Source organism: Trachypithecus francoisi, unplaced genomic scaffold, assembly GCF_009764315.1.
Source record: "Trachypithecus francoisi isolate TF-2019V2 unplaced genomic scaffold, Tfra_2.0 Lachesis_group4, whole genome shotgun sequence".
NCBI lineage: Eukaryota > Metazoa > Chordata > Mammalia > Primates > Cercopithecidae > Trachypithecus > Trachypithecus francoisi.
In genome coordinates this window covers 116,735,530-116,754,247 of record NW_022681469.1, presented here as the reverse complement: position 1 = coordinate 116,754,247, position 18,718 = coordinate 116,735,530, and the positions used below count along the sequence as shown (strand labels likewise).

Below are 18,718 nucleotides of genomic sequence, written 5' to 3'. Positions count from 1 at the left end.
TTTGGCTCCCTGCAACCTCCACATCCCGATTCAAGTGATTCTCCTGTCTCAGCCTCCCAATGGCTGGGATTACAGACGTGTACCACTACACCCAGCTAATTTTTGTATGTTTGGTAGAGATGGTGTTTCATTGTGTTGGCCAGGCTGGTCTCCAACTCCTGATGTCAGGTGGTCCGTCTGTCTCAGTCTCCCAAAGTGCTGGGATTACAGGCACCCACCACCATGCCCGGCTAATTTTTGTATTTTTAGTAGAGATAGGGTTTCACCATGTTAGCCAGGGTGGTCTCAAATTCCTGACCTCAAGTGATCCACCGACCTCAGCCTCCCAAAGTGCTAGGATTACAGGCGTGAGCCACCAAGTCCAGCTCCACTTGCCATTTTCATATCTGCTCCCCAGAGCTTCCAGGAGGCCCACAGAAGGGAGGAAGAGAGGCGTGGAAGGCTGGTCAGCTCTAGCACCTGGAGTGATCCTGGTCCTCTTCCTAAACCTAGTCTACTATCTCCTTCTGGCCCAGGGTTCCCATGAGGAACTGAGCTGAGCTCAGCAGTCACAGCCCCTTGCCATCAGCCAAAGGCCCAGGAGCATCCGCAGCCCATCTCAGCCAGGTCTAGCCCTCCAGATAGATCACTCTTCAGGCTGGTGCAGGGTGACTGTGTGGCTAGACCACTGCTGGGCACTGGGAAATGTCCTGATGGAGTGAGGGCATCTCTGAGAGCACCAATGCTCTGTCCTGAGAGGTGCAGGTGTCTTTAAGGGTGTCCTTTGAGGACAGAGGGGAGCAACAGCCCTCCCAGCCTTGCCCTGCTTTGGTATCCTAGGACCTCGTCCTACTCCACACACTCCAGTCCTTCTCCCTGGAGCTCCCAGAGCCAGGGCACTCTGCCCTTGGTCTCCCCCTGAGAATCAGCCCTCACACGTCCAGATCTGCTCCTGCCAACATCTCAGGCTTTGTGCATGTTGTGGGGTGAGCTGAATTGTTCTATGGGAGCCCGGGGGTGTGTATGCATGAAGGTGGGAGGGGGCGTCTCTGTTGTTTTAACAGAGCGTCTGTGATATTTGGAAATTGGTAACAACCTCCCCTCTTGCAACGGGCTTTTTCCCAAGGGACCAAGGGGCGAGGGTACGTAATCTTGGAACCTCAATCTCCTTCAGGGGGATTCATATATATGTTGCCTGTAATTATAGGTCGATAATGATATAATTTATAGTATGTATATCATCATTCATGAGTGACTGGACAAGCTGGCAGGAGAGTAGGGTGCAACCATGTCATAAGCTCGTAAAAAGGTAATTATATTTCTTTCTGATCTAGCTTTCGCCTACCCGGTCAGGTTGGGCTATTGTGAAATGAGGGACGATGGGTAAACACCAAAATCGTTGGAGGTTCAATAAACGAGGGAGAGTTTACCATCCAAGGCCAAGCAGCTGTCTTCTTCGGGTCTGGAAGCAGAGTCTGACTTGGGGCCAGGGAAATGATGGGAAGGGATCCTACAGAGGCCCCAGTTTTCTATCAAAAAGGTCCCCAAGAGGCCAGGTGCGGTAGCTCACGTCATCTGTCATCCCAGCACTTCTGAAGACCGAGGCAAGAGGATCGCTTGAAGCCGGGAGTTTCAGACCAGCCTGGGCAACAAAGTAAGACCTGTGTCTCTACCAAAAAAAAGTGGGGGGTGCCCCCAGAAGAGAAAGCCTGACTGGATGATGCTGGATCAGACTGACCTATGAGGAGGCGGCCTCTGGAGGAAGGCAGAGTAGCCCCTGATTCTCTAAGATCCCTAGAACTGTTGCTGGAGGAGGAAACTGAGAAGGTAGTCTTTTTGCCATATCTCACTGCCCCTGGGGGATTTTCATGCTGGAGACGCTTGTCATGTCTTCCAAGCCTGATGGAATCTCCCGGAGTTTAGATCTGGATGAAGTTGGGTCGGCGTTTTGCGCGATGGTTGGAGAAGATTGAGTTTTATCTGCACGCCATCGCCCATTCTCAGTAATAAGCAAAGCTGCAGAAAGCCCTTGGCCCGAGATATAATAGTGTAATGTAATTACGGTAATGATACTTTGTAGTTCTCTAGAGGCTTTCATCTGTGGATCTCCAAGTCCTTTATAAACATTAATTAATTCTCATAACTCGGCGATGAGGTAGGTAAGTATCATCACTCCCATTTTATGGATGAGAAAGCCAAGACACTAAGAAGGTAAGTGATTAGCTCATAGTCATCAGGAGAGCCCGCTGGCTCTGCTGCCAGGAGGTGGGGGCCTCCATGCTCCCATGCTGGGCCCCCCACTGTGTGTTCTCTGCTGCGTGTCCACACCCAGCCTCTGGATCAGGGCGTCTCTCATGCCCTTTGTTTTTCTGTTGTTCTTTTTTTTTTTGTTTTTGAGACAGAATTTTGCTTTTGTCACCCAGGCTAGAGTGCAATGGAACGGCACGATCTCAGGTCACTGCAACCTCTGCCTCCCGGGTTCAAGCGATTCTCCCGCCTCAGCCTCCCAAGTAGCTGGGACCCGCCACCACACCCAGCTAATTTTTGTATTTTTAGTAGAGATGGGTTTTCACCATGTTGGCCAGGCTGGTCTCGAACTTCTGGCCTCAAGTGATCCACCCGCCTCTCGGTCTCCCAAAATCCTGGGATTACAGGTGTGAGCTGCTGCCCCCGGCCTGTTTTTGTGTTGTTCTTGTTGCTTTTTTTTTTTTTTTTTTTGAGATAGGGTCTCAGCTCTGTCACCCAGGCATAATCACAGTGCAGTGGCTCCATCACAGCTCACTGGAGCCCTGACCTTCCCAGCTCAAGCACTCCTCCCACCTCAGCCTCCCAAAGTTGCTGGGGCCACAGGCAAGTACCAGCACGCCTGGCTCATTTTAAAAATCCTTTGTAAAGACAGGGTCTCGCTGTGTTTGCCCAGGCTGGTCTGCAACTCCTGGGTTCAAGTGATCCTCCCATCTTGGCCTCCCAAAGTGCTGGGATTATAGGCGTGAGGCACCACAATCAGCTTCTGCTGCACTTTGGATCTCTCTGCAGCTCCAACCTGGAGGAGACCCTCTTGTGTAGGCATCTCCGGGAACGAGCTCCTCCTGTGTCAGACAAATGAGACACTGGCCTGACTTCCTTTGGCTGTCATGCGTCTTCCATGGTGGTCTAAGCCCTGCTGATCACCTCCCCTCCTACCCTGCTCCAAACCACCATCAATCCCTAAGTCCTGTCTTTCACACTTATAATGCCTCCTTGCTGCCACCAACCTAAGCTGGGCAGCACATCGAACCATCACACCCGCATTTATCTTTTGAATATCTAGTGGGTTCTATGGTGTCGGTGGCCTCGGGAAGGGTCTCCTGTAACAGAAAGACACTGAGGCTAGAAATTAACAACAGCAACATACCAGCCACGGCGGCTCACGCCTGTAATCCCAGCACTTTGGGAGGCCGAGGCAGGATGGACCACTTGAGGTCAGGAGTTTGAAACCAGCCTGGCCACCATGGGGAAACCCTGTCTCTACTAAAAATACAAAAATTAGCCGGGCTTGGTGGCACACACCTGTAGTCCCAGCTATTCGGGAAGCTGAGGCAGGAGAATTGTTTGAACCCAGGAGGCAGAGGTTGCAGTGAGCTAAGATCATGCCACTGCACTCCAGCCTGGGCAACACAGTGAGACTCTGTCTCCAAGGAAAGCAACAACAAAAAATCTCCCAGCCTGGGCAATGCAGTGAGACCTCATCTCTACAAAAAAATGAAATTTGTCAGACACGGTGGTGTGCGTCTGTAGTCCCAGCCATTCAGAAGGCTGAGGCGGGAGAATCACTCGAAGCACAGGAGCTCAAGGCTCCTGTGAGTTATGATCACGCCACTGCACTCCAGCCTGGGTGACAGAGCAAAACCCTGCTTCTAAAAATAAAAAAAATTAAAACCCAGAGGTCAAGTTCAGGCTCTGTTCCTTGGTGGCTTTTCGACCTTGGGCAAGTCACTGTCACTTTCCCTTACGGGACCCCAGTTTTCTCACCTGTGGATGACGGAGGTGAGACATTGGGGTGATGTTCTATAATTTCTCCCCTCCTACGGGGATGGCAGGGCAGCCTCCTAATGTGGGCTCCCTTCCTGCTCCACCCACCGCCACAGTCCAGCCATACATTTTCTGAATCACGAGCCATTATGTCACTTTGCTGATGAACTTTCAGTGATTTCCCGTGGTCTATGAGAAGTCCAAATCCCTGAGCCTGTCATTCAAGGCTGTCCATCATCTGTCTCCACTCCCCTGTTCACTCCAGGGCTCCCATGGGGAATGCTTGGCTCTGCCAGACCTACTTTTCCTGGAAATAGGCCACAATAGTTACCAACTTCATAGTTTTGGCCATACCTCCCTCCTTCCTTAAATACTCTCCTCTCTGCCTATTTTTCCTTCCTTCCTTCCTTCCTCCCTCCCTCCCTCCCTTTCTCCCTCTCTTTCTTTCTTTTTCTTCTTCTTTCTCCTCCCTTCCTTTCTTCCTTCCTTCCTTCTTTCCTTCCTTCCTTTTCATTCCTTCCTTTCTTCCTTCTTTCCTTCCTTCCTTCCTTCCTTCCTTCCTTCTCTCTCTCTCTCTCTCTCTTTCTTTCTTTCTTTTTTTTTTTTTTTGAGGCAGAGTCTCGCTCTGTCGCCCGGACTGGAGTGCAGTGGCCAGATCTCAGCTCACTGCAAGCTCCGCCTCCCGGGTTTACGCCATTCTCCTGCCTCAGCCTCCCGAGTAGCTGGGACTACAGGCGCGCCCGCCACCTCACCCGGCTAGTTTTTGTATTTTTAGTAGAGACGGGGTTTCACCGTGTTAGCCGGGATGGTCTCGACCTCCTGACCTCGTGATCCGCCCGTCTCGGCCTCCCAAAGTGCTGGGATTACAGGCTTGAGCCACCGCACCCGGCCTCTTTCTTTCTTTTCAACTGGGTCTCACTCTGTCACCCAGGCTGCAGTGCAGTCATGTGATCTTGGTTCACTATGTCCTCTGCCTCTCAGGTTCAAGCTATTCTTCTGCCTCAGCCTCCTGAGTAACTGGGACTACAGATGCCCACCACCATGCCCCGCTAGTTTTATATTTTGGTAGAGGCGAGGTCTGTGGATCTCCAACTCCTTTGGGAGGCCAAGGCAGGTGGATCACTTGAGGCCAGGAGTTCGAGACCAGTCAGGCAAACATGGTGAGCCCCCCATCTCTACTAAAAAGACAAAAATTAGCCAGGTGTGGTAGCGCACACCTGTAATCCCAGCTACATGGGAGGCTGAGGCAGGAGAAACTCTTGAACCCAGGAGGCAGAGGTTGTAGGAGATCACGCCACTGCACTCTAGCCTGGGCAACAGAGCAAGATTCTCTCTCAAAAAAAAGTAAACAGGCCGGGTGTGGTGGCTCACGCCTGTAATCCCAGCACGTTGGGAGGTTGAGGCAGGTGGATCACGAGGTCATGAGATTGAGACCATCTGGGCTAACATAGTGAAACCCCGTCTCTACTAAAAATACAAAAAATTAGCCAGGCGAGGTGGCGGGTGCCTGTAGTCCCAGCTACTCGGGAGGCTGAGGCCAAGAATGGCGTAAACAGGGACGTGGAGGTTGCAGTGAGCTGAGATCGCGTCACTGCACTCCAGGCTGGGCAACAGAGCGAGACTCCGTCTCAAAATAAATAAATAAATAAACAAACAAACAAATAAATAAATAAAAATAAAAAAGTTAGGCCGGGCGCAGTGGCTCACGCCTGTAATCCCAGTACTTTGGGAGGCCGAGGCAGGTGGATCACGAGGTCAGGAGATCAAGACCATCCTGGCCAACACAGTGAAAACCCGTCTCTACTAAAAATTCAAAAAATTAGCCTGGCATGGTGGCGGGCACCTGTAGTCCCAGTTACTTGGGAGGCTGAGGCAGGAGAATGGCGTGAACACAGGAGGCGGAGCTTGCAGTGAGCCGAAATCACGCCACTGCACTCCAGCCTGGGGGACAGAGTGAGACTCTGTCTCAAAAAATTTAATTAATTAATTAATTAATTAATTAAAAGAAGGGGCCGCAAGGTACTGTGGCTCACGCCTGTAATCCTAGCACTTTGGGAAGCTGAGGCAGGCGGATCATGAGGTCAGGCATTCGAGACCAGCCTGGTCAATATGGTGAAACCCCATGTCTACTAAAAAATACAGAAGTTAGCTGGAGCCGGGTGTGGTGGCAGGCACCCGTAGTCCCAGCTACTCGGGAGGCTGAGGCAGGAGAATCGCTGGAACTAAAAAGGTGGAGGTTGCAGTGAGCCGAGACTGCACTACTGCACTCCAGACTGAGTGACAGAGCAAGACTCCATTTAAAAAAAAAAAAAGAAGGGGTCAAAGAAGTAGGATTGCCCAACCTGTTGGATGACAGCCCAAGAGAACAGATTCCACGAGCAGAGCCCTCTGGTCTAGGATCACGGGCCCTAACGGAGCACCGGCAACTTAATAGGCACTTCATGTTACTCCCCCAGTGTTGATTTAGTGTTGGCATTTTCCCTCCATGCTGGACCTCAGCAATGACCTAGAAAAGGCAGATGGTTGGGCAAGGGGCTCACACCTGTAATCTCAATGTTTTGGTAGGTTGAGGTGCGAGAATTGCTTGAGACTAGACTGGGCAACATAGTGAGACCCCATCTCTACAACAAATTTAAAAATTGCTAGGCATGGTGTTGTGCACCTGCAGTTCCAGCTTCTTGGGAGACTGAAGCAGGAGGATTGCTTGAGCTCAGGAATCTGAAGCTGCCTGGGCAACATAGTGAGACTGTGTCTCTAAAACAATTCTTTAAAATAGCCAGGTGTGGTGGCACACATCTGTAGTCCCGCTACTTGGGAAGCTGATGTGGGAGAATCTTTTGAGCCCAGGAGGTTGAGGCTGCAGTGAGCTATGTTCATGCCACTGCATTCCAGCCTGGGTGACAAAGTAAGATCCCATATGAGAAAAAAAAAAAGGAAGGAAGGAAAGAAGGAGAGAGGAAGGAAGGAGAGAGAAAGGAAAGAAAGAAGAGAAGGAAGGAAGGAAGGAAGGAAGGAAAGAAAGAAGGGAAGGAAGAAAGAAAAAGAAAAGGAAGAAAGAAAGAAGGAAAAAGAAATGAAAGGAAGAAAAAAGAAACAAAGGAAGGAAGAAAGAGAAAGAAAGAGTAACAAAGGAAGAAAGGAGGTAAGGAAGAAAGGAAGAAAAAGAAAAGAAAGAAGAAAGAAAGATGGAAAAAAGAAATGAAGAAAGGAAGAAAAGGTCAGGCGCAGTGGCTCATGCCTGTGATCCCAGCACTTTGGGAGGGTGAGGCGGGCAGATCACAAAGTCAGGAGATCGAGACCATACTGGTTAACATGGTGAAACCCCATCTCCACTAAAAATACAAAAAATTAGCCTGGCGTATTGGCAGGTGCCTGTAGTCCCAGCTACTCGGGAGGCTGAGGCAGGAGAATGGTGTGAACCCAGGAGGTGGAGCTTGCAGGGAGCCAAGATCACGCCACTGTACTCCAGCCTGGGCGACAGAGTGAGACTCTATCTTCAAAAAAAAAAAGGAAAGAAGGAAGAAAAAGAAAGAAGGAATGGAAGGAAGAAAGGAAGGAAGGAAAGAAAGAAAAGAAGGAAGGAGGAAAGAAGGAAAGAAAGGAAGGAAGAGAGAGAAAGGAAGGAAGGAAAGAAGGAAAGAAAGAAAGGAAGAAAGGAAGAGAGAAAGAGAGAAAGGGAGAGAGAAAAGCTGACAACAGAATTTTGAATCAGGGCATTGGGGCGTGAGTCTGTTTTGCTCCTTTCCTAGCTGTGTGGTCTCGGGGAAGTTACTTACTGTTTCTGAGCCTGGGAATCAGGATGCTGAGTGTGACTGTGGTGGCATCTGTGGATGGCCATGAGGATTAAATAAACAAGGAGACAGAATTGCAAACTGTCTGCCATTTCACCTGGAAGGTGGGAGAGACCATTCTAAGATGAATGATTAGAAGGGCCCAGGGGAGGATGGTGGTGGCTGGTGGTTGGGGCTTGTGTGTGTGGGAAAGATAAAGACCAGTAATCTAAGGACAAGATGAAGATGAGGCCCATTTCTCTCACGCAATTCCCTGGGAACAGTGAATTGTGAGAGGCTGAATCTGCAAACCAGAGAGGAGATGAAGGGAAGAAGAATCTGGGATGTGTTTGTATCTCTCCTCACACAATGGTGAGGGAATATTTAACCACCCTCAGACCTGGAAAGTATAGGTGAATTCATGCATTCACTCCACAGATATTTAGTGAAAACTTCTACTATGTCAAGCACTGTTCGGGCTACAGGAGACACAGCAACAAACAAAACAAAGTCATTGCCACTCTGGCTTTTATTATTATTTTTTAAATATTTATTTATTTTTAACAGAGACAGGGTCTCACTCTGTCGTTCAGGCTAGAGTTCAGTGGTGCCATCATAGCTCACTGCAGCCTCCACCTCCCAGGCTCAAGCAATCCTCCCACCTCAGCCTCCCAATTAGCTTGGACTACAAGGTGTGCACTGCCACACCTGGCTAATTTATGTGTTTTTGGTAGAGACGGGGTTTCACCATGTTGCCCAGGCTGATTTCAAACTCCTGATGCCAAGCGATCTACTTACCTCAGCCTCCCAAAGCCCTGGGATTACAGGCATGAGCCACCACACCTGACCTGGTCTGAAACTTTTAGACTCAAAGGATCCTACCACCACAGACTCCCAAGTAGCCGGGACTACAGGTGTGCACCACCATGCCCGACCTAGTTTTAGTTTTTCTACTGATTGGGTCTTGCTATGTTGCCCAGGCTGGTCTTGAAATCCTGGCCTCAAGTGACCCTCCTGCCTCAGCCTCCCAAAGCACTGGGATTACAGGCGTGAGCCACCACACCCGCCCTTTTGACTTTTATATTCAGGCCAGGGAGAGGCAGAAAATGACCAAAATAAAACAATTAGCAGAGAACATAATATCAATGTCTAGAGCTTTGCAGAGCCACAAAACAGGAACAGGGAGGGGTCTGCTTTACAGAGTCAGACAGGGCTTCTCCAACGAGCTGATCTGTGAGCAGAGATCTGAATGCACTCAGAAAATAAGCCATAGGGATGTCGAGAGGATGGGACTCCCAGACAGAGGGAACAGCAGGTACAAGGGCCCTGCAGTGGGTGTTTGGGGCAAGGCTCTGGCCATGGCCACGTTGGGGCACATGGTGGGCCTGCAGGCTGAAGCCCTGAAAAGGGAAGCCTTCGGTGCCAGGCTGGCTGTGCCTCTGGCTTGCTGTGTGACCAGGGCAGCTCCATTACCCTTTCTGGGCTCTGTCTTTGCCTCTGCACAATGAAGAGTTGGCTTGAGTTTCAAAGGTGAGCACTAACATGAAATCTGGAGACCTCATGCCTGTAATCCCAGCACTTTGGGAGGCCGAGGCAGGCGAATTGCTTGAGGTCAGGAGTTCGAGACCAGCCTGGCCAACATGATGAAACCTTGTCTCTACTAAAAATGCAAACATTATCCAAGTGTGGTGGCGGGTTCCTGTAGTCCCAGCTACTTGGGAGTCTGGGGCAAGAGAATCACCTGAACCTGGGAGGTAGAGGTTGCAGTAAGCCGAGATTGTACCACTGCGTTCCAGCCTGGGTGACAGAGTAAGACTCTTGTCTCAAAAAAAAAAAGAAAGAAAGAAATCTGGAGACCTGCAAATGGTCCCATGGTATAGGGATTAAGAGTAGAACAGAGGGCAAGAGGCAGTCCTCACTGAGGCTGGAAATGGACTTTGCAGCTCACAGTAGCAGAGAGAAACCCCACAATCCCTGCAGACCCCGGCCCCACTCTCCCTGGTTTCAGCTGCTGCAGGATTAGGCCTGAAAGCAGGGGCCAGTGGTTGAAGTTCAAGCTCTCCCTGGGCCTCCCTGCACAGCCAGGGGATGGGCACAGCCATCTGTGCAGTTTGCTGGGATCAGGCCTGATATCAGGAAGGCTCCTGGGTCTGAGTGGGCATTGCAGGAGACTGCCCTGGTATTCCTGGAAATCAGGTTACCCGGGAGTGAGGCACTTGGACAAGCAGGGTGTTGTTCTGAGGAGGCCCTCGGAGCCTGGGCTGATCCCTTCTTCCCCAGGCATGCTTTCAGAGGTTAATGAGGACCACCCAGCCCATCGTCTCAGGTCTACTGATAAGGCCTTTTGGAGCAAGGCACCAGGCCACCCTTATTGGGCCATTTGGGAAGCCCTCAACTCTGAGCGGATGCTTCCTCATCTATAAAATGCAAAAAATTTCATTCTGATCTACCTTTTTGTTTTTCTCTCTTTCTTGGGTGATACAGGGTCTCACTCTGTTGCCCAGGCTGGAGTGCAGTGGTGCGATCACAGCTCACTGAAGCTTTGACCTCCTGGGCTCAAGTGATCCTCCCGCCTTAGCCTCCTGAGTAGCTGGGACCACAGGCGTGTGCCACCACGCTTGGCTAAATTTTAAAATCTTTTTAAAACAAAGATGAGGATCTTGCTGCGTTGCTTAGACTGGTCTAGAATTCCGGGGCTCAAGCCATCCTCCCGCTTAGACCTCCCAAAGTGCTGGGATGACAGGTATGAGCCACCAGGCCTGGGCAGACCCTGCGTTTCTAACAAGTTTCCAGTGTTAAAGAAAAAATTAACACCTTGAATAAAAGGGGAGACTAGGCCGGGCGCGGTGGCTCAAGCCTGTAATCCCAGCACTTTGGGAGGCCGAGGCGGGCGGATCACGAGGTCAGGAGATCGAGACCATCCTGGCTAACACAGTGAAACCCCGTCTCTACTAAAAAATACAAAAAACTAGCCGGGCGAGGTGGCGGGCGACTGTAGTCCCAGCTACTCAGAGGCTGAGGCAGGAGAATGGCGTAAACCCGGGAGGCGGAGCTTGCAGTGAGCTGAGATCCGGCCACTGCACTCCAGCCCCGGCGACAGAGCGAGACTCCGTCTCAAAAAAAAAAGGGGGGGGGACTATTGTGACAGGGTAAAGTACTACCACGATGGGATCTTGCAGTAGGGAAAGAGATTGGACTTAACTACAAATACCACAGGAAAAAGTGGGAATTCACGGCCTGGGAGCAGAGTGGGGTGAGTGGATGGAAAATTACTAGGAGGAGGCTGGGCGTGGTGTCTCACGCCTGTAATCCCAGCACTTTGGGAGGCTGAGGCAGGCGATCTCTTGAGGTTAGGAGTTCGAGACCAGCCTGGCCAACATGGTGAGACTCTGTCTCTACTAAAATTATAAAAATTAGCTGGAAGTGGCGGCAGGCGCCTGTAGTGCCAGCTACTCAGGAGGCTGAGGCATGAGAATCGCTCGAACGCGGGAGGCAGAGGTTGCAGTGAGCCAACATCGCACCACTGCACTCCAGCCTGGGCAACAGAGCACTCCAGCCTAGATGACAAAACAAGACCCAGTCTCAAAAAAAAAAAAAAGCAATTGTTGAAGAAATGAACGTTGATGTTTCACACCTCCAGCTTTTGTGTTGATTGTTACATTGTTCAATGAGGAGATGATTTACCTATTTCCAGCGTGATCACGGACTTGTTTCCATAGATACCTGGTCATAATGACTAATTAAACAAAAAAGGTTTTCTATTTTATTACCTCTCTGATATTAAAAGAAAAAAAGTCTAACCTTTTATTCTGTTCAGTTTCTTCTTTTTGGAAATATTCATCATCTTTTATGGCTTTAAGAAACATTGCATAAATAGAAATCAGGTTCTCCTTTATCATGTGGCTTTTAGTGTTTGGTTCTCAAGCTGATACAAGGCAAATGTGTTAGTCCATTGTGCGTTTCTATAAAGGATGCCTGAGGCTGGGAGCGGTGGCTCACGCCTGTAATCCCAGCCTTTGGGAGGCCAAGGCCAGTGGATCACCTGAGGTCAGGAGTTCGAGACCAGCCTGGCCAACATAACGAACCCCGTCTCTACTAAAAAATACAAAAAACTAGCCGGGCGAGGTGGCGGGCGACTGTAGTCCCAGCTACTCAGAGGCTGAGGCAGGAGAATGGCGTAAACCCGGGAGGCGGAGCTTGCAGTGAGCTGAGATCCGGCCACTGCACTCCAGCCCCGGCGACAGAGCGAGACTCCGTCTCAAAAAAAAAGGGGGGGGGACTATTGTGACAGGGTAAAGTACTACCACGATGGGATCTTGCAGTAGGGAAAGAGATTGGACTTAACTACAAATACCACAGGAAAAAGTGGGAATTCACGGCCTGGGAGCAGAGTGGGGTGAGTGGATGGAAAATTACTAGGAGGAGGCTGGGCGTGGTGTCTCACGCCTGTAATCCCAGCACTTTGGGAGGCTGAGGCAGGCGATCTCTTGAGGTTAGGAGTTCGAGACCAGCCTGGCCAACATGGTGAGACTCTGTCTCTACTAAAATTATAAAAATTAGCTGGAAGTGGCGGCAGGCGCCTGTAGTGCCAGCTACTCAGGAGGCTGAGGCATGAGAATCGCTCGAACGCGGGAGGCAGAGGTTGCAGTGAGCCAACATCGCACCACTGCACTCCAGCCTGGGCAACAGAGCACTCCAGCCTAGATGACAAAACAAGACCCAGTCTCAAAAAAAAAAAAAAGCAATTGTTGAAGAAATGAACGTTGATGTTTCACACCTCCAGCTTTTGTGTTGATTGTTACATTGTTCAATGAGGAGATGATTTACCTATTTCCAGCGTGATCACGGACTTGTTTCCATAGATACCTGGTCATAATGACTAATTAAACAAAAAAGGTTTTCTATTTTATTACCTCTCTGATATTAAAAGAAAAAAAGTCTAACCTTTTTTCTGTTCAGTTTCTTCTTTTTGGAAATATTCATCATCTTTTATGGCTTTAAGAAACATTGCATAAATAGAAATCAGGTTCTCCTTTATCATGTGGCTTTTAGTGTTTGGTTCTCAAGCTGATACAAGGCAAATGTGTTAGTCCATTGTGCGTTTCTATAAAGGATGCCTGAGGCTGGGAGCGGTGGCTCACGCCTGTAATCCCAGCCTTTGGGAGGCCAAGGCCAGTGGATCACCTGAGGTCAGGAGTTCGAGACCAGCCTGGCCAACATAACGAAACCCCGTCTCTACTGAAAATACAAAAATTAGGCATGGTGGCTCATGTCTGTAATCCCAGCTAGTTGGGAGGCTGAGGCAGTAGAATCGCTTTAACCCAGGAGGCAGAGGTTGCAGTGAGCTGAGATTGCACCACTGCATTCCAGCCTGGGCGACAGAGCAAGACTCTGTCTCAAAAAAAAAAAAAAAAAAAAGAAGAAGAAGAAGAAGAAGAAAGAAGAAAAAAAAAGGATGCCTGAGACTGGATAATTTATAAAGAAAAGAGGTTTATTTGGCTTTGGGGTCTGCAGGCTGTCCAAGAATAGTGCCAGCATCTGCTCAGCTTCTGGGGACGCCTCAGGGAGCTTTTTTTCTCTTTTTTTGAGACAGAGTTTCCCTCTGTTGCCCAGGCTGGAGTACAGTGGCGTGATCTCTGCTCATTGCTGTTTCACGCGTCCATGTGAAGAGACCACCAAACAGGCTTTGTGTGAGCAACATGGCTGTTTATTTCAGCTGGGTGCAGGCGGGCTGAATCCGAAAAAGGAGTCAGCAAAGGGTGGTGGGATTATCATTAGTTCTTTTAGGTTTTGGGACAAGCAGTGGATCTCACAAAGTACATTCTCAAGGGTGGGGAGAATTACAAAGAAACTTCTTAGGGGTGGGGGAGACTATAAAGAACATTGATCAGTTAGGGTGGGGCAGAAACAAATCACAATGGTGGAATGTCAGTTAAGCTCTTTTCACTTCTGTGGATCTTCATTTGCTTCAGGCCATCTGGATGTATACGTGCATTTCGCTGGCGATATGATGGCTTAGCTTGGGCTCAGAGGCCTGACAACTGCACCTCCAGACTCAAGCAGTTCTCCTGCCTGAGCCTCCCAAGTAGCTGGGATTCCAGGCATGTGCCACCATTCTTGGCTAATTTTGGCATTTTTAGTACAGAGGGGGTTTTGCCATGTTGCTCAGGCTGGTCTTGAACTCCTGGCCTCAAGTGATCTGCCCACCTCGGCCTCCCAAAATGCTGGGATTACAGGTGTAAGCTGCCGCGCCTGGCCTCTCAGGGAGCTTTTATTCATAGCGGAAGGTAAAGGGAGAGCAGGTATGTCACATGGTAAGAGAGGAAGCAAAAGGGTTGCCAGGCTTTTACATTTTTAAAATCATCATTATTATTCTTTTTATTTATTTATTTATTTTTTGAGATGGAGTCTGGCTCTGTCACCCAGGCTGGAGTGCAGTGGTACAATCTCGGTTCACTGCAAACTCCACCTCCCGGGTTCAAGTGATTCTCCTGCTTCCGCCTCCCGAGTAGCTGGAATTACAGGCACCCGCCACCATGCCCAGCTTTTTTTTTTTTGTATTTTTAGTAGAGACAGGGTTTCACCATGTTAGCCAGGCTGGTTTCAAACTCATGACCTCAAGTGAGCCTCCTCGCTCAGCCTCCCAAAGTGCTGGGATTATAGGTGTGAGCCATGACACCCAGCCAGGCCCAAAAACTTGTCAATGGCATGGCCAGGATCTTGACTCAAGAGGTCTGGCTCCAGAAGCTGAGTCCATAACCACTGTCTACACTGCACCAGGGGCACCTGGACGTCCTGGGATGAGGGCGCAGGTAGGTGGTGGGTAGGAGCATTAGTGGGGTTATTCAGAGACAAGGAAAGGAAGTCAGATGTCTGAAAGGTCTTAAATGCTGGGCTGATGAATTTGGACATTTCCTCATAGACAATGAGGAGTCATTTAAGGATTCCGATGGGGAGAAATCAGATCAATTTGCATTTATGGATGATTGCCCAGGCAGCAGAATGGCATATGGATTGGAGGCACAGAGACAAGAGGCAGAGGGACCATGGAGGAAGCTGTAGGAGCTGGGGAGACCTGACCCAAGGCCGTGTCGTAGGGGACGGGGAAGCAGGAGTGGGCTCCAAGCCCAGGAAATGAAAAAGCGGGTAAGGTCCGCAAGTGCCTGGTTGCTGGCAAAATCCAGATGCTGTTTGATTTCCTTCCTCCCTCTGGATTGGTTTGGGTGGGAGTCAGGCTGGCATGATGGATGGAGGACAACCTCCCTGGCGAGGCTGTTGGACAGAGTCCAAATTCACAACCAGGCAGGCTTTTCCATTCCAGGGCTCAGCTTCCAATGGGCATCTGTGATCCTGGCCATCCTGGGGATCTGGCTTCCCAGGGAGCCCCACTCCCCTTTATGAAACAAAATGTAAGAGCAGCAGTTCTCAAACTGTAGTGTGCATAACAGGTGATTGGGCAGGTGTTTAAAAGTGCAGGGCTAGGCACGGTGGCTTATGCCTGTAATCCTAGCACTTTGGGAGACCGAGGTGAGAGAATCGCTTGAAGCTGGGAGTTCAAGACCAGCCTAGGGAACATAGTGAGACCCTCTCTCTTCAATATACATATTTTTTTACTCCAGATGGAGTTTCACTCTTGTTGCCCAGGCTGGGGTGTAATGGCATGATCTCAGCTCACTGCAACCTCTGCCTCCTGGGTTCAAGCGATTCTCCTGCCTTAGCCTCCCAAGTAGCTGTGATTACAGGCATGCACCACCACACCCAGCTAATTTTTTATTTTTAGTAGAGATGGGTTTCTTCATGTTGGTCAGGCTGGCCTCGAACTCCCGACCGCAGGTGATCTGCCCGCCTCGGCCACCCAAAGTGCTGGGATTACAGGTGTGAGCCACCACACGCAGCTGACAAAAATTTTTAAAAATTAGCCAGGTGTAGTGGTGCACACCTGTAGTCCCAGCTACTCCAGAGGCTGAAGCAGGAGGATCAGTTGAGCTTGGGAGATCAAGGCTGCAGTAAGCTATAATTTGCACCCCAGCCTGGGCGACAGAGTGAGACTCCATATCTCTTTCATTAAAAAAATTTTTTTTTTAATGCATGCAGACACCTAGGTCCCATGCCCAGAGATTCTGTGGCAATGTGTTTGATCCCGGGCCAGGTACTGGTGTTTGTCATATTAGCCCCTTCCAAGGTGGAAGAAGGTCTGCTTTTTGGGGTCGGGAGCGGGGAGTCCTTTCTGGATGTGAAGGATGGCACTAGCTAACACCAGCATCCTCTTAGTGCCAGAGGAGGAGACTGTCTCTCCCCAAAGGTGGGCAAAGAGCCTGAGAAAGCACCCTCCCACCCCCAATTTCTATTTGGGAGAGGGTTGAGGGTTGAAATCAGATTGGGTAGAGAAACTGGGAACTTGTCTTGAAACGGAATTTTCATGTCCTTTCCATTGAGGTTGTATGATTTTGGAGGTGGTGGTTTGGGTGTCGGTTGGGTTTATGGGTGGCCACAAGTCATCCCCTGCTCCTGCCACTGCCAGTCATTTCTTTTTTTCTTTTCTTTTCTTTTTTTGAGACGGAGTTTCTCTCTGTTGTCCAGGCTGGAGTGCAGTGGCGCGATCTCGGCTCACTGCAACCTTCGCCTCCTGGGTTCAAGCAATTCTCCTGCCTCAGCCTCCCGAATAGTTGGGACTACAGGCACATGCCACCATGCCTTGCTAATTTGTGGTATTTTTAGTAGAGACGGGGTTTCACCACGTTGGTCAGGCTGGTCTTGAACTCCTGACCTCAGGTGATCCACCCACCTTGGCCTCCCAAAATGCTGGGATTATAGGCATGAGCCACTGTACCTGGCCTTTTTTTTTTTTTTTTTTGAGACAGATTCTCACTCTTCCACCAAGTCTGGAGTGCAGTGATGCAATCAGCTCACTGCAGCCTCAACCTCTGAGGCTCAAGCTATCCTCCCACCTCATCCTCCTGCGTGGCTGGGACTACAAGTGTGCACCATAATGTCTGGCTAATTTTTTTGCGGAGATGGGGGTCTTGCTATGCTGCCAAGGCTGGTCTTGAATGCCTGAACTCAAGCAATCCTCCTACTTCAGCCTCCCAAAGTGCTGGGATTACAGGCCTGAACCACCCTGCCTGGCCGCCAGTCAAGTCTATGAAACTTTTACTCCTTCCTCCTCACCCCACCAGGAAGAAATGACCACCGGTCTCCTGCAGTTATCCCACTGTAACTTTGTGATACAGTAATAAATAGATCTATATCTGGTCTTTGTCTCTGCTTCTAGGCACAGGCCTCCAAAACCCTTGGAATTTCCTGAGTGCTAGGAGTGTCTTTTTTTATTATTATTTTTATATGTTTTTATTGAGACGGAGTCTCACTCTGTCACCCAGGCTGGAGTGCAGTGGCGCTCTGTTGACTCACTGCAACCTCTGCCTCCTAGGTTCAAGTGATTCTCCTGCCTCAGCCTCCTGAGTAGCTGGGATTACAGGTGTGCACCACCATGCCCAGCTAATTTTTGTGTTTTTAGTAGAGACTGGGTTTCACCATGTTGGCCAGGCTGGTCTCAAACCCCCGACCTCAGGTGATCCACCCGCCTCAGCCTCTCAAAGTGCTGGGATTACAGGTGTGAGCCACCATGCCCAGCCCAAGAGTGTCTGTTATTATTCATCACAAACTCCTTTCCAGCAAATCTGAGCTTATGCTAATGAGGTGACACTTTCTGGGCCACTGGACAGTTTTAGGATGGGGGTGGATGCCAGAAAAAACAGCCACTTGATTAGAAGGTGGGAACTTTCCGCCCCAACTTGGACCTGCAGGGAGGGGAGAGAGACTGGAGAGTGAATTAATCACCAATGGCTAATGATTTAATCAATCATGCCTATGTAATGAAACCTTCATAAACCACTCAAATGACTGGGTTGAGGGGACTTCCAGGCTGGTGAACACATCAACATGCAGGGAGAGGCCGGGCACTGTGGCTCACGCCTGTAATCCTAGCACTTTGGGAGGCTGAGGCGGGCAGATCACGCCACGAATCCCCCACCCCCGTACCTCGACCTGTGTAATCTCTTCTATGTCTTCATCTGTATCCTTTATAATATCCTCGAAGATGAACTGGTAATAGTAAGGAAAGTGTTTCCTTGAGTTCCATGAGCCATTCTGGAAAATTATTGAATCTGAGGAGGGGGTTGTGGGAATCCACAACTTTATAGCCAAGTTGGACAAAAATGCGGATATGGGGCTGGGTGCCATGGCTCACGCCTGTAATCCCAGCACTTTGGGAGGCCAAGGCAGGAGGATCGCTTGAGTCCAGGAGTTTGAGACCAGCCTAGGCAACATAACGAGGCTCTGTCTCTGCGAAATAAAAAATAAAAATTAGCCGAGCATGGTGGCATGCACCTGTGGTCTCAGCTGCTTGAAAGGCTGAGGCGGGAGGACTGCTTGAGTCCAGGAGATCGAAGCTGCAGTGAGCTATGGTCGTGTATGCCATTGCACTGCAGCCTGGGTGATAGAGCAGACCCTATCTCAAAGAAAAAGTGAGTCCTCTGTGCACTCTATACGTGTGATTGGCATCTGAAGTGGGGAGCAGTCTTGTGGGACTGAGTCCTTATCCTGTGGGATCTGCCCTAACTCCTGGCAGTTAGTGTCAGAATTGAATTGAATTGCTGGACATGGTGGTTCATGCCTGTAATCCCAGCACTTTGGGATTGGGTGGATCACCTGAGGTCAGGAGTTCGAGACCAGCCTGGCCAACATAGTGAAACCTCATCTCTACTAAAAATACAAAAATTAGCGGGGTGTGGTGGCACGCGCCTGTAGTCCCAGCTACCCGGGAGCCTGAGGCAGGAGAATCGCTTGAACCCCAGAGGTGGAGGTTGCAGTGAGCCGAGATTGTGCCATTGCACTCCAACTGGGCAACAGAGAGAAACTCCGTCTCAAAAAATAAAAAAAAAGAATTGAATTGAATTGGC

The 18,718-nt window shown here is 49.8% G+C and overlaps 1 long non-coding RNA gene across 1 annotated transcript in view; it reads left to right on the top strand.

The window, feature by feature from the left end:
* The first annotated feature begins 1,396 nt into the window (after positions 1-1,396).
* The window catches only part of LOC117073096, a 28,637-nt gene continuing 11,315 nt past the window's right edge, over positions 1,397-18,718 (top strand). Inside the window, exon 1 of the long non-coding RNA XR_004433105.1 lies at positions 1,397-1,806. This is a non-coding gene — a long non-coding RNA (uncharacterized LOC117073096). The remainder of the gene's footprint in view (positions 1,807-18,718) is intronic.